General features: G+C 43.6%; 1 protein-coding gene across 4 annotated transcripts in view; it reads right to left on the bottom strand.

The window, feature by feature from the left end:
* Positions 1-22,232, bottom strand: part of LHFPL2 (LHFPL tetraspan subfamily member 2) — a 229,490-nt gene that overhangs the window by 140,298 nt on the left and 66,960 nt on the right. For 3 of the 4 annotated variants that reach the window (XR_004248737.2, XM_032156989.2, XM_032156992.2), the window contains exon 1: positions 475-799. The exons of the other annotated variant lie outside the window; for it this stretch is intronic. The gene's annotated coding sequence lies outside the window, so the exon portion shown is untranslated. Of the gene's footprint in view, positions 1-474; positions 800-22,232 lie in introns of those variants that run through there. 4 annotated transcript variants of the gene reach the window in all.

The raw sequence follows: 22,232 nt of genomic DNA, 5'->3' as shown, positions 1-22,232 counted from the left end.
GTGGCCAGAGTGACCCACACGCCACGGACCAGGGACAGCAAGGGCGACCACGGGGCGGCCCCCAGGGAGCGCTGCCAGGCGCGCTGGAACCCGGAGCCCAGCTGCGCCTGGGACCCACGCGCCGCCGTCGGAAGCCCGCCAGCGACGCCCAGAGAGCAGGGCTCGCGCCGGCTTCCCGAGAAGACGCTGTTCCCAGCACAACTTTTTTCCACTTCTGCGGCCGCCGGCGGCGCTGAGCAGCAGCTGTTCCCTTCCCATTCCCAGCACCCAACGCCCATCCCGCAGCACCTCCGACCGCTCCGCGCGGTCTCCCAGGGCGCCGAAGCGAAGTTCCCGCGCCAGCCGCAGCTCAAGCAGCCCGGGCTCGGCCGGCCGCAACGGCTCCCCATGCGCCCGCGCGTGGCGCCCACCTGGCCGGGCCCACCGGCTCTCCCCTCCCGCAGCGCGCGCGCGGGCCCGACGCCTACCACTCACCCGGCCCCAGCTCGGCGTCTCCGGCTCCGAGCCCGCAGCCTTGCCCAAGCCAGGGCTTTCAGTGACGCCTCCTCGCAGCGACCTCGCTCTTGCCCCCGCTGGCCGCGCCTGGAAGGAGGAGGCGGGAGAAGAGCGGGAGGAGAGCGGGAGGAGGCGGCGGGAGCGGGGGGCGACGCAGGGGAGGGGAGAGGGTCCGCGGCGCGGGGGAGGAGGCGGCGAGGCGAGAGAGCGCCAAGCTCGGCGGCCGTCCGGGCTAGCACTCGGGGAGAGGGAGGAGGAGGAGGGGCGGGGGCAGCGAGAGAAAGAGGCGGCCGAGCCGCCCTGCCCAGGCCCCGGCCCCGGCCCCGCGCCGCTGCCCAGTCACCATCGCCGCCTCCGTCCCGCGAGCGGGCCAGGCGTCCGGGGGAGGGGTCGGGCTTGGGGCTCCCGGCGCGGCGCGCGGGGCGGGACGGGGGCGGCGGGCGGGCGGACCAGGCCCGGCCTCCGGAGGGGAGTGTCCTGCGGGTCCGGGAGGGAGTCGGCGACTGGGGATCCCCGAGAAGGAGTGCGGGGGCCAGGGAGCCTGTCCCTGAGCCCGCCGGGCGGCGGCGGCGGCGGCGGCGGCGTCTCCCGAGGTCCTGCGAGGTTCCTCCGGGCCGCACCGGGGAAGCTCCCGGAGCAGCTTCGAGCAGCCCTGCCGGGAGCGCCGGAGGCGGAGAGCGGCGCTGACGGAGCCGGGGGTGAGGGGCCAGGCTGCTCCGGCGGAGAGCGGGCCCCGGGGCGCTCGGAGCAGTTCCCCAGACCCGGGCCCAAGCGGAAAGAACGGCCGTCTGGTGGCCCTGGAGAGTCCGAAACTGGAGAGGGGCTAAGGGGCGCCTGGACCCCCATCCTCGCCGCCCTCTCCCGGAGAGGAGGCTCTGGACATAAGTTCCCGTGCCCTCTGAATATCTAGGTGTGGAAACTCAATTCCAACAGTCACAAAGATTATTCCTAATAGAATGCTTGGTGTCCTCAGCTTCCCTGCCCTCAAAATTACGGTTTCAGGATGATTTTCGGAGGCGCTTTAGGAACAGCCTGAAAAGGCATTCTTGTCCAGAGAGGGGATGCTTTAACTCCCCACCTCCGCCCCCAGGGCTGGGAGCAAAGAACAGAGTTAAATGGCCATGAATTCAGGTGCCAGTATTGTTTGTGATTGAAGCGTTAGGACGTGGCACCTCGCTAGGCAAACCCATCTTGTATTCCACCCCCCGCCCAGTCAAATGCTCCCGTTCCCAGTTTCTCAGCCCGTTGTCTGGGACATCTCTATCCACCAGTCGCCCAGATTCAGATTAGCAGTCAATTTTGGGCCTCGCTCCTCCACTCCTGGTAGCCACTCCCATTAGTTTTTCATTTTTAATGTCTTTCCAGTTGCCATGTCCTTTCAGGCCCACTGCCGCCTTTCTGGTTCTCGCTATCCCGCACTGGATGGCGTGAGCGGCCTCCTACCTGTTCTCTGCTGGGGTCCTCTCTACACTTGCATCCATATGCGCAGGCCTACAGGTGAATGGCTCTAGAACACCCCTCAGGCAGGCCACTTTCTGTTCTAGAAGCTTTCTGAGGCACTTTGCCAGAGAACATTCTGAATTCCTTAAAAATTCATCAATTCAAAACCATACAACAACTGCACCTCCATACGCACTCCTCAGAGCCTGGCACTCTCTTTAAATGGGGATCCTCCTCTCCCCCCGAGAAAGAGCCATGCCTGTATCCACACGAGAGTTGCTGATGCTCTTCCCAGAGCTGGAATGCTCTCTTTCATCTTCTCCCGCAGCCAAATTCCACTTATCTTCATTGAAAATGAAGTTTGCAGTACCACATTTTTGCTCTAAAAGGATATATGTGCTCTTTCCATTTTGTGAAATCACACACTAGAAATAACAGGGCTTGTGGGGAAAGTAGGGTTAGAAAACGACTCAGAATGTATGTAACATTGTAACCAGAGCACTAACAGAAACTAACCATTCCAAAAAAACATACCAGCAGAGCTAATGAACTGTGTTAAATTCCTAATAAATACTATAGTACATATAAATATAGGACTTTACTTTTATAAAAAGATGAAGATAACTGTTGAAGGGGAGTTGTTTGAGGCTGCTCACTTGAGATAAACACAAAATGTACAAATAAGAGGAGAACTCTCCGTCCTGTCCCCCAACCCACATCCCACAAACCCTTCCAAGGTAGAGAGGTCAAGGCCAAATCAATCCAAGAGAAAGAATGTAGGGTGAATGGGCCTACAGCACCCTGTGTTCTCTGTAACTAGATGCACCCTGCTGTGTTTTGCAGCTGCAGTTACTTGGTGGTGCAGAAACATTAAAGTGCTGGGAACCCTTGAATATGAACCAACACAACTCCACCCATTTTACTAATATCTAATAACTAATGAGTTAGTTTGTGTTATCCATGCTCTCATTACAGAAACACCCTTGGTAACAGAGTACACTGTACTTAATTCTGTGTTTAAAAAGTAGACTATAGGCTGGACATGGTGGCTCATGCCTGTAATCCCAGCACTTTGGGAGGCCGAGACAGGCAGATCACCTGAGGTCAGGAGTTCAAGACCAGCCTGGCCAACATGGTAAAACACTGTCTCTACTAAAAATATGAAAATTAGGCCAGGCACAGTGGCTCACGCCTGTAATCCCAGCACTTTGGGAGGCCGAGGCAGGCGGGTCATGAGGTCAAGAGATCAAGACCATCCTGGCCAACATGGTAAAATCCCATCTCTACTAAAAATACAAAAATTAGCTGGGCGTAGTGGTGCATGCCTGTAGTCCCAGCTATTCGGGAGGCTAAGGCAGGAGAATCGCTTGAACTCAGGAGGCAAAGTTTGCAGTGAGCTGAGATCGTGCCACTGCACTACAGCCTGGCGACACAGCAAGACACCACCTCAAAAAAAATTACAAAAATTAGCTGGGCATGGTGGTGGGCACCTGCAATCCCAGCTACTCAGGAGGCTGAGGCAGGAGAATTGCTTGAACCAGGGAGGTGGAGGTTACAGTGAGCTGAGATCATACTACTGCATTCCAGCCTGGGCGACAGAGAGAGAGTCCGGCAAAAAAAAAAAAAAAAAAAAAAAAAAAAAAAAAAGTAGACTATACTTCATCCCACACATTTACTGAGCACTTACTATATGCCAGGGACTGGCTGTTCCAGGTACTGGGGATACATCAGTGAACAAAAAGAAATGCAGAAATGTCTGCCCTCATGGGTTGTGGAGACTTGAACACACATCACCAGATGGTTTGTATTATTCAGGATCTATGTTTCATATGTGTAGCTTGAATTGATGCATGTATATTTTAGTATCTTTGAAGACTAGAGTTGAGCCTTACTTATGTCTTTGTATCTTCCCCAGTGTCTGACACAGTAAGTTACTGTTGAGACATGTAAATTAGGTCAATTATAGCCATTTAATACTCTGTTATTGAATTCACAGGAGAACTACCTGTAAAATATAAAACTAATTTTTCTCAAAACTGTGTTTGCAGCTTTTTGGGCAAAAATCAAGACATGTATCCCCAGATGGGATAACTTGGGTCTAAAGAGCAGATAAATTACACTTAATATGAAGCAAGAAGTTAGGGATGGCAAAGTAGGGAAGAATAGAGAAGGAGACAGATGCTAAAGAGTGTAGTTCACGAAGAAAGTACCTTCTAAGTTCTGTGGAAAGAAAGAGAACAGCAAGAACTTTGGGATATCGTGAATCCTGCTTTTATCATGTGCTTCAGCCACATTTTCAAGAAGCACTCGCTACAAGGCATAAGCGAAGAGGAAATTAGGAGAAATTAAAGGGTGTCTGCACATTTTGGTCAAATGACAAGGAGGCCTTGGAAGAAGATTATTGAGCCAGTCGGATAGGTCATGCAGTGAAATTACAGTGATGCCTGCCTAAAATGTATGGTATTGAACTTACTTGCCTGTGCAAATCACTCTATTCTTTGAATGTCTGAACACTGTACTCCACCTAGAATACCTTGTTTCAACACGGCTGGCGATTTTTCATATGTGAACACTTTGCATCCTATTTTTTTCTGAGTAAGAATCTGCTTGGAGTTAAATAAAATATGCATTTATAACAGGAAAGCACTGATATATTTTCATGATTGTCAGCATACTGACTATTGATTAACTTTAAGTTTGCCTATTCATCTTCATTAAACCCTACTTCCCAGATCCACCACCACCCACTTTAAGAGATTGATTGATATTTCCTTTTTCTTTCTTTCTTTCTCTCTTTTTTTTTTTTTTTTGAGACAGAGTCTTGCTCTGTTGCCCAGGCTGGAGTGCAGTGGCGTAATCTCCACCTCCCGGATTCAAGTGATTCTCCTGCCTCAGCCTCCCTAGTAGCTGGGATTACAGGCGCACACCACCATGCCCTGCTAATTTTTGTATTTTTAGTAGAGATGAGGTTTCAGCAGGCTGGTCTCGAACTCCTGACCTCAAGTGATCCGCCCATCTCAGCCACCCAAAGTGCTGGGATGACATGTGTGAGCCACCACTCCCGGCCCTCTATATTTCCTAAAACTGCAAATGATCATAGAATTTCAGTGCTAGGTGCAAACTTAGAATTCAATGCCTTTTGAAGATCACATAAAATACTAGACAATTTAAGCTGAGAGTCTCTTCAAGAAAACTAGCAGATTGCAGTTCCCACCCACAGGGTCTTATGAAAAGTCACTAACTTAAACGTGATTATTCAGCTTTTTTTGTTCTGTGGATGTAATTATACAAAGAAACCATCTGAAATTCTAAGAATCCATTTTTCTCTACAAATAAGAGTTGAGAAAAGGTAATTTTGAGCACAGACTTGCAGGGCTTTACTGATGAAAAGCAGAAGTCTGACCTGCATGAGACAGAAGCCACCTTTTTGGCCACAGAAAAGGTCTGGCCAAAGTCTCCAATGGACTTAGAAATGTCATATATTTATTTCTGCTTCCAGTTGGCAGTTTTTAAGTTGGTGACAAAATTAAGCCTGTAAATATAAACAAAATGTCTCTATTTTTATTGAAATCTCATTATATCAAGGTGCTCGGCTGTCTCTTGAATGAAGGTAACAAAATATCTCCAACTAAGAACAAGGATTACAGGTGCAAATAGGGATGTAGGATATTCTAGTACCACATAACAGAGAGAGCAATAGCACTAAATCAGACACGAGGGGCATAGGATCCCCATAAGGAAAATAAGGAAAATCTCCATGATCTGTAGAAAAGACTCCTTTTTCCCTCACAGATCTGTTAAAGGATCTGAACGGTCCACGTTGCAGTCCAGCCAAAGAAAAACATGAACCTCAAGATACTCACTGTGGCTAAGTCATAAAAGAAATAAACACACAGAACTTTGGGCACTTGTGCTCTTCCTGGAAAAACTGAAGACTCTTGGCAACTTTTATCTTCCACTTACAGTCTCTACCTCCTGGCCTTCCTTTCTTCTGTACATGAAGCAGTAGCTTTAACTTGCCCACTGACTTTTCCTTAAAAAATAGTCTGTTTTCCTGCCTCTAGTTCCAAAACTAGACTCCATGTGATTTTGGCAAATTTCAATCTAAGAAGGTACTCCGTTCATTTCCTCCTATTATGTCACCACTACCATAAACAAATCCATTTGGCCCTCATCCAGTTGAGCTTATCCTTGAAGTGAGGTGGAAATTTCCATATGGTGAGATTTTTTACTGCAATATTACTTTATAAGTTGCATGCAAATTCTGCAACATTCTTAAATGCTCAATAACATGTAACTGACAAATTCAATTAAATGAATCTTATTCATTCGGAATCTTCACCTGCAGGCATTTTCCTGGATTACAAACCTTTCTCAGAGGAGGTATAAAGTACAAAGAATCTAGGGGGATTAGCTGTCTTACGGTGTTCATGACAGGCATAAAACCACCCAGGGAAAGCAGGCTTTGGCCCTTTTTAACAGTAATGCTGTGCATCTGGTCTGTGACTTGGGTTTTCAAGAGCTTTATCTTTTCTATTATGAATTATGTGCAGCTCTCAAAACCTCTAAGAGGTAAGGTTTTACTGTTACCCTCCCCACTAGTACCTATAATGAAATTCGGAAAATACTCACTCAGCATGATTCAGTAGCAATGCTTAAAATGAGAACTTGAAGAAACCATTGCTATTTTCTTGCATCATGAAGAGGATGCTTGTCCTTAATCTAGCCCAGACTGAAAAACTAATTTCCAATCTAAAAACCTGCTTGCAAAGAACTTTTTTTTTTTAAACTCTTCCAGTCCCTTTCCTGGAAACAAGAAGCACAAAAATGTATATCTGTAATACTAGCAATTGCTGGTTTGGGCATTCTATTTTCACTTAATGCTAGAGTTAGAAGATATATTATTTTCTATTGATAATAAAAATACTGGGTATCATTGATTATAGTATGTATTCTGCATACTTCCAAAGGGATCTAAGGAACTTCTTATTAGAAATAACAGAAGGTGGTAAGAGCCTCTCTTGCCAGGGTCCTGGTTTACCACAGTCAAGCATTAAATTTAGCTCTGGGCTTCCCAGAGCCAAGACAAGAATGACATACAATTAATGATATAGTTCTCATGGTCTGGTAAAGGAATTATAGTTGTTCTTCAAGTCAGGCAAACATTTTCCTGGCACAAACTTCCAAAAGGAATTGAATCATGGGCCTCACATAAGAGACACTGGACAATCTAAACATGTAGGTGCAGAAACTTCACTCAGAGGAAGCAATAGACTTTGCCTCAGAGAAACAGTGAATGTGGAAATTAACAAGAGAAAAGAGACTGCTCTAGACTATGTTTCTGCTATGGCTGAAATTGCATTATCTAAACTTAACTTCTACCCAAACTCTAGAACGCATAGTGTACCCTCTGTGCCCTCAGTTTAAAAAAGAAACATAGAGCTGGGAGCTGTGGCTCATGCCTGTAATCCCAACACTTTGGGAGACCAAGGCAGGCAGATCACCTGAGGGCAGGAGTTTGAGATGAGCCTGGCCAACATGGTGAAACCCTGTCTCTACTAAAAATACAAAAATTGGCGAGGTGTGGTGGTGCACACTTATAATCCCAGCTACTTGGGAGGCTGAGGCAGGAGAATCACTTGAACCTGGGAGGTGGAGGTTGCAGTGAGCCGAGATCATGCCACTGCACTCCAGTCTTGGTGACAGAGTGAGACTCTGTCTCAAAAAATAAATAAATAAGTAAAACAAATAAATAAGAAAAATAAACGAGCCTTGTGTTAAGAGAATTATGCAAAGATAATTCCGCTTCTTCATTAACTTCACAAATCTTTCTCAATTTTAAATCTTCTACTATTTCACATAGAACCCATTTGACAACTATGACCTGTGTTCATTTCAGAACAACCTTGGGAAGGTTTTCAACGAAAACAAGAATTAGGGACAAGGCCAATCCACACAGCTGAGATTAGTTCTAGTTCTCTTCCAACAGAATAGCATGTGCTATGCTAATTATACAAAATAATGTTCAATCACTTTTGAGGTCATATAAATGAGAACAACATAAGCTGTGAAATTAAAATGAACTGTAAAACTAGTTTTATAGTTCAGAAGTGATTTCTTTAAATATCCCATGAAATTTTGCTCTAAGACAACTGTCTCAAAATAGTTATAAATGCCTGTTTTTCCAGTGTCATGAGAAAAATATTTGATATTAATTCAGCTCTCTCCACTACATTCAGATATGCTTCACAGATGTTTAGGTTTTCTAGATGTGTAGTGAGAAAATCTTCTTGATAGGAAAAGATTATGGGCCTTAGAACCCTAGGACTGTGTACAAATTGCATTTCCTCCACCAGTTACTACATGATTTTAGGCAAGTTCCTTAACCTCTACAAATCTTAGTTTCTTCACCTTTAAACTGGGATAGTATTACCTACTGCATGGGGTTGTTCTGACTATTATTATTATTATTATTACAATGTATGTAAAAGTATCTACTACAATGCCTGACATAAAAATAGGTGCTCAATAGATGTTTGTTCCCTCCCACTGACACCGATACTCTTGCAAACAGAATTTTTTACTAGTCAAGGAGACTATCCTTCCCAACTTGCCAGTTACATAGCTTTCTTATACTGTTTTTTAAAAATGATACAAGAGTCTAAACAATGTGGTACTGGCATAAGGATAGATATACAGATCAATGGAATAGACAGCCCAGAAACAAACCCTCACATTTATGATCAATGATTTTCAACAAGGATGCCAAAACATTTCTATGGGAAAAGAAGAGTCTTTTCAGTAAGTGTTGCTGACACAACAGGATAACATATGCAAAAGAATGAATATAAACTCCTACTTTGTACGATTAAAAAAATTAGCTCAAAATGATCATAGACCTAAACATAAGAGCTAAAACTATAAAAGTATAAAGAACGCATAGGAGTAAATCTTCATGATGTTGGGTTAGGCAATAATTTCTTGGCTATGACACCAGAAGAATAAATGCCAAAAGAAAAAATATATATAAACTGGACTTCATTAAAACTAAAAACTTGTGTGTGACGAGGGGACATCATCAAGAAAGTGAAAAGGCAACCCGCAGAATGGGTGAAAATATTTGCAAAATGTGTATCTCACAAGGGACTTGTTTCTACAATATATAAAGAACTCTTACAAAGCAACAATAAAAAGACAAACCAATTTTTAAAATAGCAAAGCACATAAATAAATATTTCTCCAAAAGGATATTCAAATGGCCAATACGCACATGAAAAGATACTCAGCGTCATTCATCAGCAGGGGAATGCAAACCAAAACCACAAGGAGGTACCACGTGATACACACTAGGATGGCTAAAACAGAAAAGACAGATGATAACAAGTGTTGGTGAGGATGTAGAGAAATTGAAATTGTCAAACTTTGCTTGTTGGTGGGACTGTAAAGGGTGCAACCAGTTTGAGAAACATTTTGATAATGTCTCAAAAGATGAAACTTAGGATTATTGTACTATATGACTCAGAAATTCCTCTCCTAGGTAAATATCCAAGAGAAACAAAAACATGTCCATACAAAAACTTAAACACGGATATTCACAGCAGCATTATTCATAATAGCCAAAAAGTAGAAACAACCCAAATGTTCATCAGCCGTTGAGTGGACAAACAAAACGTGGTAAATACATACAATGGAATATTATTCAGCCATAAAAAGAAGCGAAGTATTGAAACATGTTACAACATGGATGGACTTTGAAAACGTTATGCCGAGTGAAAGAAGCCAGTCACAAAAGTCCACCTATTGTACAATTTTGTTTATATGAAATGTCCCGAAAAAGCAAATCTAAAGAGACAAAAAACAGATTAGTGTTTGCCTAGGGCTAGGGTGGGTGTGGGAGGTAGAGGGCAGTGTGGAGGGGTTGCTAATGGGTACGCAGTTCTTTCTAGGGTGATAAAATGTTCTGAGATCGGATTGTAGTGATGGTTGCACAACTCTGTGAGTACACTAAAATCCACTGAACTGTAGACTTCAAGTGGGTGAATTTTATGGTATGTAAAATATATCTCAATTTTTAAAAAATGAAATCAAGGTAAAAATGATAGAAACAGTTGTGTTCTCAACAACCAGGAGCAACTTCAGTGAACATTTGCTGAACACTTACTGTGTGTGTGAGAGGGACACAAAGGCAACTAAGCAAGGCCTCCATCCTCAAGGAGTTTAAAATCCAGTGAATTTATGTGGTTCAGTGAAGGTCAATGAATATTTTAATTGCCAGTGTGACCAGAATTAAATAAAGAGCTGTAATACATAGTATTTGCTTAACACTCAATGCCTTTAAGGACTGTGCTACATCTAGGGGTAGAGTTTGCATGTCCTGGTCCACTCGAGTCATCCAGGCTTGTGGGTGAGACAGAAGGAACTAGGCAAAAGCTCTACACTAAAGATAAGAGCAGGTGCCAGGGGGATCCATCCACACTGGAAACAGATGCTGGGTGGGGAATGGAATTAGAGAAGGTTCTCTAGGGAGTAAGAGTTAACAAGGTGAGAGGTAGAAGGTAGTGCACAAAAGCCCTGAAGCATCAGAGAGAATGGCAGAAGACACAAATAGAGGGAAAATGAGAAGATATTAACTCAGGGGTAAGGTTGATGTTAGCGAGGCCACCAAGAGTCCTAGGAGTCACATTACAAAGTTTGAACTGAGGGCCCTGGGGAGCCATTGAGGGTTTTAAATCCCAGGAATGATCGGATCTTGTTTTAGAAAGATCTCTCTGGCTGCTCTATGAAGAGATGCATTAAATGGGACCAAGACCAAGAATGGAAAGACTGGTCTTCCAGGAGAGTGGGGATAGGATCAGGATCAGTGGTGGCAGTGAGCTTGCAGTACTGATTGGGCAGTCATTGAGAGGAAAAGACATCAAGGATGATGTCCAGGTTTTGAGGCTGAGTGATGCATGGCAGGCTGTCCAGGCCACGGAAGCAGCAAACATGGATAAGGGGCTGAATTCTGGTGGGGGCCATGGTGAATGGGACATATTCTTCATATGAGTGGAAAAGACCACAGGCAATGGGATAGGCAAAATTGGAGCTTCCCTCCCGGAACTTTAAAGACCAGTGTCAAATCCTTTCCTTTGCCACCAGATTGTGTAATTGGGTTCAACTATACTTTCCTTGGCCAACTTCTGTCTCAAAAACTCAGACTATACCAACATTAAATTGTGCTGATAAATCTTACTGAATGCTTTTTAGCTTAGCTTAATGAAAAATATCAGCTAACAGACTAGGGGAAACACTCTCCCCAGGGGACTTCATGATCCAGGTTCTGGTGGAGCCTGGGACACTAGCTCTTTATAAGTTTCTCCAGGTTGGAGTGAATGAGATATCGTTGTTTATTTCAAAGGCACATGAAGTGCACCAGTGGTCTAAATCAGTATTCCTCATGGACACCACTACATTGGTTAGTTCAACAACTAAAATAATAACAGAAAAAGAAATTCACTTCTTTTGAGTTAATCTTTTGGAGTTTGAGTTCACTTCTTTGAGTTAATCTTTTGGAGACTACTACTTAAGAAACCATCATAAATTTGTAAACCAGAACAGGCCCTCCAATCCTAATGGAGTTATTGATTCTCAAGTCAAATAGAGTTTCAGGGCAACTCTTAATGCATTTATTGATTGCTAATGGGATCAAATTAACATGAAAAAATAATTGATAAACACATCCTAAAAATAAAGTTACATCTGAAACCATCTGTTTCCTAATGTGGGATTCTGTCAGTGCAAAATTCCCTTAGAAACCTGAACTTTCTTTGACCTTATAGAAAGTAGCCACTTCAGCATCGGATGAAAGACAGTATGATATGCATGTCCAAAAATAAACAATTGTTGTTAAGTGCATTTTAACCTCAAAGACCTCAAAAGAAAAAGCAACTACCATGTCTACTGATAACACAAAAGGAATTCAGGAGAAACATTGCAAACGCAGAAAACAAATTGTTAAGTCATTCTTACCTTTGTCTGAAACTGGCTGTGGCCCAGAAGCCCAGCTTCTCTTTCTCTCAGCCCAGAACCCTTCCCCAAAGCTCCAAGTTCATAACGATATTGTAAATAGATGAAACGTGTCAGCACCTAAAGACAGCAATGCCAGTGCAACCTGCTAACACTTCAGTGTGAGAGGCAGTGCGTTTACTGTATTCCTCAAAACACAGGCTCATGAAATGACTTTGAGAAAATGTATGCATTTCCCTCATTTTCAATAGTGTAAAATAATGCCATTTAATAATGCTTGTTTATATGCCTAAGTAGAACTTTAACAAATTCAGTTTTATTGTATTGTTTAAAATTCAAATCTCACATCTTCGCATCTTTATGGAAATTAATGGCAATAGTTTACAGCATTTAGCAAAGCACAGACTGCAACCGTGGTGGTTTAATTGTTATCTCGGGCTGTCTCAGGTAGTGATGGAGTGGGAAGACCAAGCAGTTTCTTTTCTCACAGTTTGTGGTCCAAGCACTAGGCAGGACCATGTTTTAATTACAGACCATTTTTTAAATAATGAAACCTAACCAAACATTTGTTATGGCAATTGCATGGCAAGGAAATGCTTTTAAAAGCCTCATTTGCAGGTTTAATTTTATTTATATCTTGAGATAGCTTTATGGTGAAATACATTTGCTGAGTGGGAAGTTCCAGCAGAGACCAAATGTCTACTTACACAAGTGTTGCTCTTCAGCCAACGTCTCATAATCAACTTATAGAAACCTCTCAAGTGGAAGGGTAAGTTGGACCTTTACCAGATAAAACAAGGAACTCACAATGGAACACAGACCTCAAGGTAGAAGCTATAGCACTCTTAGAACAAAACATGAGAGTAAATCTTATTTACCTTGGATTTGGCCATGGAATCTTAGAGATGACATCAAAACCACAAGAAGTAATACAGATAGATAAATTGGACTTCATCGAAATTAAAAATTTTGGGGCATCAGCAACATTATTAAGAAAGTAAAAAGAGGGGGTGCAGGGGAAAAGCATCAGAATAAATAGCTAATGCATGCTGGGCTTAATACTTAGGTGATAGGTTAATAGGTGCAGCAAACCACCATGGCACACGTTTACCTATGTGACAAATCTGTGCATCCTGCACATGTACCCCAGAACTTAAAATAAAATAAAATGTTTAAAAAAGAAAAGAAAGTAAAAAGAATTCAGGCACGGTGGCTTACACCTGTAATTGCAGCACTTTAGGAGGCCAAGGTGGGAGGATTGCTTGAGGCCAGGAGTTGGAGATCAGCCTGGACAACGTAGTGAGACCCCCATCTTTACAAAAAAAAATTTTTTTTTTTAGTTAGCAAGATGTAGTGGTGCTCACCTGTAGTCCCAGTGCGCTGAGGAGGGAGGATGGCTAGAGCCCAAGAATTTGGGGCCACAGTGAGCAATGATCACACCACCACACTCCAGCCTGGGTGACAGAGTGAGACCCTGTCTTAAGAAAGAGAGAAAGAAAGAAGAAGGAAGGAAGGAAGGAAGGAAGGAAGGAAGGAAGGAAGGAAGGAAGGAAGAAAGAAGGGAGGGAGGCACTGAAGGGGAGAGAATAATTGCAAATCACCTATCTGATAAGAGTCTGGTATCTAGAATATAAAAATAGTTTTTATACTTCAAAAAGACAATTTTTAAAAACAGGCAAAGAACCCGAGTAGACATTTCTTTAAAGAAGATATGCAAATGAAAATAAGCACATGAAAAGATGTTTACCATCATTGGTCATTAGGAAAATGCAAATCAAAACCACAATGAGATACTACTTCATACCACTAGAATGGCTATAATAAAAAATAAATAAGTTGAAAATAACAAGTTTCGATGAGGATATGAGGAATTGGAACACTCGTACTTGCCTGGTGGGGATGTAAAATGATGCAGTTGCTGGGGAAACAGTTTGGCAGTTTATCAAAAGTGAAACACAGAGTTAAAACATGACCCAACAATTCTACTTACAGGCATATATCCAAGAGAACTGAAAGCAGGTGTTCAAATGAAAACTTTAACAAAAATGTTCATCGCAGCTTTATTCAGTGGTCAAAAAGTGGAAACAAACCAAGTCTAAGCTAAATGTGGTATATCCATACAATGGAGTATTATTAAGCCATAAAAAGGGATGAAGGCGGGCACAGTGGCTCATGCCTGTAATCCCAGCACTTTGGGAGGCTGAGGCAGGCAGGCAGATCACTGAAGTGGGTGGTCAGGAGTTCAAGACCAGCCTGTCCAACATGGTGAAACCCCATCTTTACTAAAAAAAAAAAAAAAATTAGCTGGGCATGGTGGTGAACGCCTGTAATCCCAGCTACTTGGGAGGCTGAGGCAGGAAAATCACTTGAACCCAGGAGGCAGAGGTTGCTGTGAGCCGAGATGGCACCACTGCACTCCAGCCTGGGTGACAGGGTGAGACTCCATCTCAAAAAAAAGGGGGGGTGGGGATGGAGTGCAGATACATGCATAGATACAAATGGATGCTGAAAATATCATGTTAGATGAAAAGAAGCCAGAGACAAAAGGCCACAGAGTATATGAGTCCATTTATATGAGTTGTCCAGAATAGGCAAATGTGACAGAAAGCAGATTAGTGGTTACTAGGGGTTGGGGGGATGGGGAAATGAGGAATAACTGTTTAATGATTACAGGCTTTCTTTTTGGGGTGATGAAAACATTCTGAAATTAGGTAATGGTGATGGTTGTATAACCTTGTGACTGTACCGGAAGCTGTGGATTGTAAACTTTAAAATATGGTTAATTCTTATTTATAAGTGGGAGCTAAACATCAAGTACTTATGGACATAAAGTTGGCAACGATAGATACTGGGGACTACTAGATGGGAAGGAAGGCAAGGCGCAAGGGTTGAAAAACTGTTGAGTACTATGCTCAGCACCGGGGTGACGAGATCCTACATACTCCAAACCTCAGCATTGCACAATATACTCAGGTAACAAACCTGCACATGTACCCCCTGAATCAAAAATTAAAGTTGGAAACATTTTTTAATAATAATAAATTATGATTAAATTGTGAGTTTCATGATATGTGATTTTTTTTCTCTCAATTTAAAAGCCGTATTTTCCAAAACCAAAAATAGTGAGAAAAGTGGCATGGTTTTATATTTTTGAAAATCCCTTTTACATATGACTTAGTGGGAGAAAGTTGGATGTTCATATTTGCTTCTGCATTGAAGCTGTGGCAATGTATTTTGGTTGAAGTAAATGAAGAAAATCTAGCTTCCCACAGATGTGTAGTTGGAAAAAAAGGAGATTTTAACAGGCTTTCCAGATCATTGTGGATGCTCATCTTTGATACACCAAAATTCAACAAGTGATAGTTTTTTAGAGGTTAGTTACAATGTGGAGTCTGAAACCAAATCAATTAACTTTTCCTATTCTATGATATTAAAATCCATTGGTTTATCTTGCAAAACTACAAAAGTGGAAGGGCGCGACTGAAAGGTGGTGAAACTTTTTTCTTTGTAGATATAGAACACTGAATTGCTCTAAAGAAAAAAATGGAAAAGGACATATGTCTAAGGTATTACTGAATGATTAGCAATGGGGTTATTCAGCTTTGAGGAATCATTTAAGTTGAGTGCCATAAATACAGTTGACCCTTTATATATCCATGATTTTGGCATTCATGTATCCAATCAACTGTGGATCAAAATATTCCCCCCAATCCCGCAAAATGGATGGTTGCATCTGTACTGAACACATACAGACTTTTTCCTTATAATTATTCTCTATACAATACAATATAATAACTATTTATATAGCAGTTACATTATATGAGGTATATGCGTAATCTAGAGACAACATAAAGTATACAGAAGGATGCTGGGTGCGGTGGCTCATACCTGTAATCTTAGCACTTTGGGAGGCTGAGGCAGGAGGATCACTTGAGGCCAGGAGTTCAAGACCAGCCTGGTTAACATACTAAGACCCTGTCTCTACAAAAAAAATTGAAAAATTAGCCAGGTGTAGTGGCATACACCTGTAGTCCTAGCTATCCAGAAGGCTGAGACAATAGCATCGCTTGAGCCCAGGAGGTCAAGGCTGCCATGAACCATGAGCATGTGACTACACCCCAGCCTGGGCAGCAGAGTGAGATTATTTATTTATAAATAAATAAATAAAGTCTATAGGAGGATGTATGCAAGTTATATGAAAATACCACACCATTTTATATAAAGGGCTTGAGCACCCATAAATTTTAGTATCCTCATGGAATCCCAGAACCAATCCCCCATGGATGCTGATGGACAATTATATTAAGCTCTCTTCTATATGCCAGGAATTTGACTGGATGATAGGATAGAGTGTGAAAGGAAAATGGTAGGAGAGTGCACGACATAAACCTTTGCCTGCTACAAAAGTTTGCCAAGCCGGGCTGGGTAAAGGATGCTTTTCTAGGACTGGACTCATGATAGAAGACTTTATAGCCCAGCTGGCCTACACTACCAGAATGCAGACTTCTCCAGGGTAATGCCTGGATGCCTGTGTCACACTGACTTACCAACTCAAGATGTGCTCAAAAAATCTTTGAACTTAACTAAATTAGGAAAAGCATACACCAGTAGAAATATTTTTCTTTATTGTTGCTTGACTCAAAACATTGATCCTTTAAAAAACCTGTAATTTAGCTTATTCCATAATTTTAATGAGTCTTTTATATCATTAAGATTATACTATAGCCTTGTAGCTTTCTTTTGTCATGTAATCCTGTAATCTAAGAATTTCCTCATGTTAATAAAAATTCTGTCTGCTCGAATTTTAAATCCCTCCCCCGCCCCCATCAAGGCCTGTTTCTGTACCTGCTAGTACAACCCAGAGTGCAGGTTCCACTAGAAAATCCTCACGGTTCTCATACATGTCTGTTAGGACCCCCAAATTTCAAAAATCATCTAAAAAACACCACAATGGGGCCAGGCACAGTGGCTCATGCCTGTAATCCCAGCACTTTAGGAGGCCGAGATGAGTGGATCACCTGAGGTCAGGAGTTTGAGACCAGACTGGCCAACATGGTAAAACCCTGTCTCTACTAAAAATACAAAAATTAGCTGGGCATGGTGGTGCACAGCTGTAATTGCAGCTACTTGTGAGGCCGAGGCAGGAGAATCGCTTGACCCTGGGTGGCAGAAGTTGCAGTGAGCTGAGATCGTGCCACTGCACTCCAGCCTGGGTGACAGAGCGAGACTCTGTCTCAAAAAAATAATAAAAATAATAAAATTTTAAAACCTCCATCTTCTATCACACTGTGTGTCCTGCATTGTTGTTTAATGGTGTCTTTGGCGGCCAGTCTGGGAAGGAAGGCCAGGCTGGCCAAGTAGAGTAGGGATGAACCGGACTCCCCCTGGAGAAACATCTAGACACTTCTATGGGTTCAATCCATCCATACTATGTACTACTTGGACTGCAGACAAGGCACCTAATAGCTTTGTGCCTCAGTTTCCTCATCAGTGAAAGGAGGAAAGTGATGATTGTTCCTACCTTGTTGGGCTGAGTAGATGCGTGTAGAGTGCTTATTAACAGTGCTTGGCATGTAACAAATGCTGGCTGTTATTATTAATGAGAATCAGACAGCCCTGGGTTGGAAGCTCCTCTTTCCACTTGCCCCTGAATGTCACTGGGTACCTTGTTTAACAACTCTCAGGACTTCCATTTTCTCCCCAAATTCGTATTGTAAGACCAGTCTCACAGGGTTGCTGTAAGGATTGGCATTTGAATGAGCTCTGTGCAAAGCAGCTACAAAGCATGCTCACAGTGGGCACACAGGAAATAGTTATGTCTTAGGCTTCTTTACAAGCCCACCACACTCAACATCACAGAGCAGGTGTTTGGCGAATTAAAGGGAGAGGTTTGGGGATGGAGGATTTTCCGGGCAGGAAGGGAGGCACAGGTGCTGGCATTTGGATGTTTCCCTGCTAGGGTCCAGAGTCTGCTGAGTGGAGAAGCCCCAGGGATCCCCACTACCCCAAGGCCCATCAAGGCGAGAGGGACCACCTGAGCCAGCAGATTGCGTTTTCTTAATTTGTTTCTAATCACATGTTCTGGCTGGAGGACTTTTCCTGCTGTGGTAGAGTGGGAAAGTTTGCATGAATGTTTTACCAGAAAGATCTGGTTCCTCTGTTTAAAAAAATATTTATCACTTGTGAAATCACAGAAATGGAAGGGTTTGTATGAAACAGGCACCCCGGGCAGTTCCCAACAGAAGGGTGCTTTGCAGTCTTCCTGGGAGACTCCTGACTGGCTGGCCCAGGGTCCCTGGCAGTCGGCCGCAGTCCTGCCCTTTCCCTGCTGCATGGTAAGTTGCTCAGCAAGCTCAGCTGTTGTAAAGTGCCTGAGTGCCTTGGGAATTAGGAGACGGAATGAAGAGAGTCAGTTGATGTGTAAGTCTGGTACTCAAATAACTCAGGAACCATTAAAACATGACTCAAGAAACTCATCTGTCTCTGTGAGGCAGGCCTGCCTCCTTCTCCAATCTCTTCAGGCCTCACTCATCTCCATCTTGGGGCAGATTTTTTCCTGTATTTCACCTCACTTCTGGCACTCTGTCCAAGTCTGGGAGCTCTCCTTTAATACTCTTGGACCCAAGTTATCTGCCTAGGCTGGAAGGCAGCCTCTCTCCTCAGACAAAAGCTATGTCCTCAACTCCCTGAAAATGCACCTCATGGCCCCTCTGCATTGTCACCGACTATGGCTCCACCTCTCCCCACTTCTAAAGACTCGGCTCTCAGCTCACCTGGACTCAGTGGGCTCCTTTGCAGTTCTGTCTCGCTCTCATGCAGCTTGCGTTTGTTTGTGGATGCTAAGGTGTTAGAGAATTCGCTGCTGCCCTTACGTCCTGCCTTGCAAACCCTAGCATTGGTTTTTCTCCATCACATGCTCCACACCCATTTTTTGGCTATACCTGCCCCTGCCACCTTGAGCCAATAACTGGTAAATCATTATGAAGATTTCTTTTTATTTTGCTTCTTCTTTTTTTTCTTTTTTTGAGATGAGGACTCGCGTCGTTGCCCAGGCTAGAGTGCAGTGGTGCAATCAAGGCTCACTGCAGCCTTGACCTCCCAGGCTCAAGTAATTCTCTAGTCTCAGCCTCCCAAGGAGCTGGGACTACAGACGCAAATAACCATGCCTGGATAATTTTTAAATTTTCTGTAGAGATGAGGTCTTGCTGTGTTGCCCATGCTCGCCTCAAACTCCTGGACTCAAGCAATCCTCCTTCCTCAGGCTCCCAATGTGCTGGGATTACAGGCATGAGCCACTGCATCTGGCCAATATTTGTGAAGATTTCTATGGACAAGATGCTGTACTAGTGGCCCAAGAATGGCAGGTTATAAGACTTGGCTTCGGCTGGGAACAGTGGCTCACACCTGTAATTCCAGCACCTTGGGAGGCTGAGGGGAGAGGATCACCTGAGGTCAGGAGTTCGAGGCCAGCCTGGCCAACATGAAGAAATCCCAACTCTGCTAAAAATAAAAAAATTAGCCAGGTATGGTAACACATGCCTGTAGTCCTAGTTACTCAGGAGCCTGAGGCAGGAGAATTGCTTGAACCCGGGAGGCAGAGGCTACAGTGAGCTGAGATGGCACCACTGCACTCCAGCCTGGGTGACAGAGTGAGAGTCTGCCTCAAAAAAAAAAAAAAAAAAATCACTTGGCTTTATCATCAAACAGCTTCTGAGCTGACTCAGGGCCATCTAGGCTGTAAGTTAGGTGCCATTGAGTGCATTCATAATGGCAACCAGGAAGGACTGTTCTTCACTGGCATGCTCAGGGAAGGCTTCTCAGATGAGGCAGGGGTTTGAATTGAGCATTAAAGGCAGGACAGTGGTTCTCAACCTATTTTATTTTATTTCATTTTATTTTAGGTTCTCAACCCATTTGAAAGAAATGTATGTGCTGGGGTCATAACCCCAGAAATATGATACTATCATACCTAGCAGCTCCTCCCTCTCCCCCTCCCCCCCTTCCTCATCTGTATCCTCCTCCTCCTCCTCATCTGTATCCTCCTCATTCTCCCCCTCCTCCTTTTTCTCCCGCTTTCTTCTTCTCCTTCATTTTTAAGTTTAACAGATAACTGAGTTAGGTAATCAATATTGAGAACTATTGGTTTTGGCCAGGCAGAGAGAAGGAAGATGGTTTTGATGTTGGAAACAGGTTTATCCAATGAAGAAAGGCAGGAAAGTACAAAGCTTGTTTATTTCGGGGAGGGTGGACAAGAAAAAAACTAGCTTGGCTGTTATATTAGTGCTTGAAAGGCAGCTCAGAAGTTTGGATTCTATACTTTATGCAAAGTTGAGCCATTAATGGTTGCTTTTTTTTTTTTCTTTCTTTCCTTTTTGAGACAGGGTCTCACTCCATCGCTCAGGCTGGAGTGCAGTGGTGTGATCTCAGCTTACTGCAGCCTCAATTTCTCCATGTTCAGGTGATCCTCCTACCCCAGCCTCCAGAGTACCTGGGATTACAGACGTGCACCACCATGACTGGCTAAATTTTTTTATATTTTTATAGAGACCAGGTTTCATCATGTTTCCCAGGCTGGTCTCGAACTCCTGAGTTCAAGTTATTCACCTGCCTTGGCCTCCCAAAGTGCTGGGATTACGTGTGTGTGCCACCGCACCTGGCCTCATTGATGGTTTTTGAGGAAGGGAGAAGATCTAAGGAATACGAAAGTGTTTCTGTAACAGGCACTTGCTCCACCTAAAATTAGCTCTCTCCTTACACTTGGAGGAGGTACACTGCTTTCCCTTTGTCCAAAAGTTCCAGTCTCTTTTGTAAATTGTAGCTAAAATTAAAACTACATGTCCCCATTGAACCCTGCCCCAGAATGAGTGGCAATGATTATACTCACTGTTTTTTTCCCATGTCCTCCAAAAGACAATCACAAACATCCATCGGATGTTGTTACATTTCCCAAAGTTTCAACCATTTTATCATGTCTATGGTGAAGTAGTTCATTTTCATAATATTGCAGGTAAAATTGTTGTAACAGAAAGAAAGAAGGGACCAATGTATGAGATACAGCAAGGGAAGAAATGTAGGACTTATTGTCCCATTGGATTGGGAAGAAGGCAGCAAGGATCATATATAAGCAACTCTTGAGGAAATAGGGAATTTTTAACGGCAGAGCAGCTGCCTTCAAAGATTTGAAAGTTGTCAAAAGGTAGAAGAACGAGGCTTATTGTGTGTATCAGTAAGCTTCTTCAAGAAGTAATGGCACAGGGGCTCATGCCTGTAATCCCAGCATTTTGGGAGGCCAGGGTGGGTGGATTGCTTGAGCTCCTAGGAATTTAAGACCAGCCTGGACAACACGGTAAAACTCCCTCTCTACAAAAAACACAAAAATTAGCTGGGCATGTTAGCACATGCCCGTAGTCCCAGCTACTTGGGAGGCAGAAGTGGGAGGATTGCCCGAGCCCAGGAAGTCAAGGCTGTAGCGAGCCATGATGGTGCCACCACACCCCAGCCTGGGCAACAAAGCGAGACCTTGTCAAAGAAAGAAAGAGAGAAAGAGAGAAAGACAGAAAGAGAGAAAGAGAGAGAGAGGGAGGGAGGAAGGAAAGAGAGAGAGAAAGGAAAGAAGGAAGGAAGGAAGGAAGGAAGGAAAGAAGGAAGGAAGGAAGGAAGGAAGGAAGGAAGGAAGGAGGAAAGGAGGAAAGAAGGAAGGAAGACAGGAAGGAAGGAAGACAGGAAGGAAGGAAGGAAGACAGGAAGGAAGGAAGACAGGAAGGAAGGAAGACAGGAAGGAAGGAAGGAGGAAGGAAGGAAGACAGGAAGGAAGGAAGACAGGAAGGAAGGAAGGAAGGGGAAGGAAGGGAAGGGAGGAAGGAAGGAAGGAAAAAGAAAACGAAAGGAAAGAAAAGAAAAGAGAAAAGAAAAGAATAAAGAGTAGTAACAGTATGAGAGCATTCAGCTAAATCATGGGAGATAAGATAGGACATTGTAGGATTCCAGGTCCTAATAGATGCTTAACATGCAGAGTCAGCCATCACTCTAAGCAACAGCCATTAGTAGCAACAGCACCTTTCATTTGTATAAAGTCAGATATTAACCTTTTTTGGACACAGCACAAAACAGCACAATCTGGGCTCTAGAAGTTGCTGATGGACCAGGAATGGTGGCTTATACCTGTCCCAGAACTTTGGAATGCCAAAGCAGGGTTGCAGGATTGCTTGAGGCCAGGAGTTTGAGACAAGCCTGGGCAATGGAGCAAGACCCCTGTCTCTACTAAATTTTAAAAATTAGCTGGGAATGGTGAT

The sequence above is a fragment of the Hylobates moloch genome, unplaced genomic scaffold (genome assembly GCF_009828535.3).
Source record: "Hylobates moloch isolate HMO894 unplaced genomic scaffold, HMol_V3 SCAFFOLD_6, whole genome shotgun sequence".
Taxonomy (NCBI): domain Eukaryota; kingdom Metazoa; phylum Chordata; class Mammalia; order Primates; family Hylobatidae; genus Hylobates; species Hylobates moloch.
This window is presented reverse-complemented; position numbering and strand designations above follow the sequence as displayed.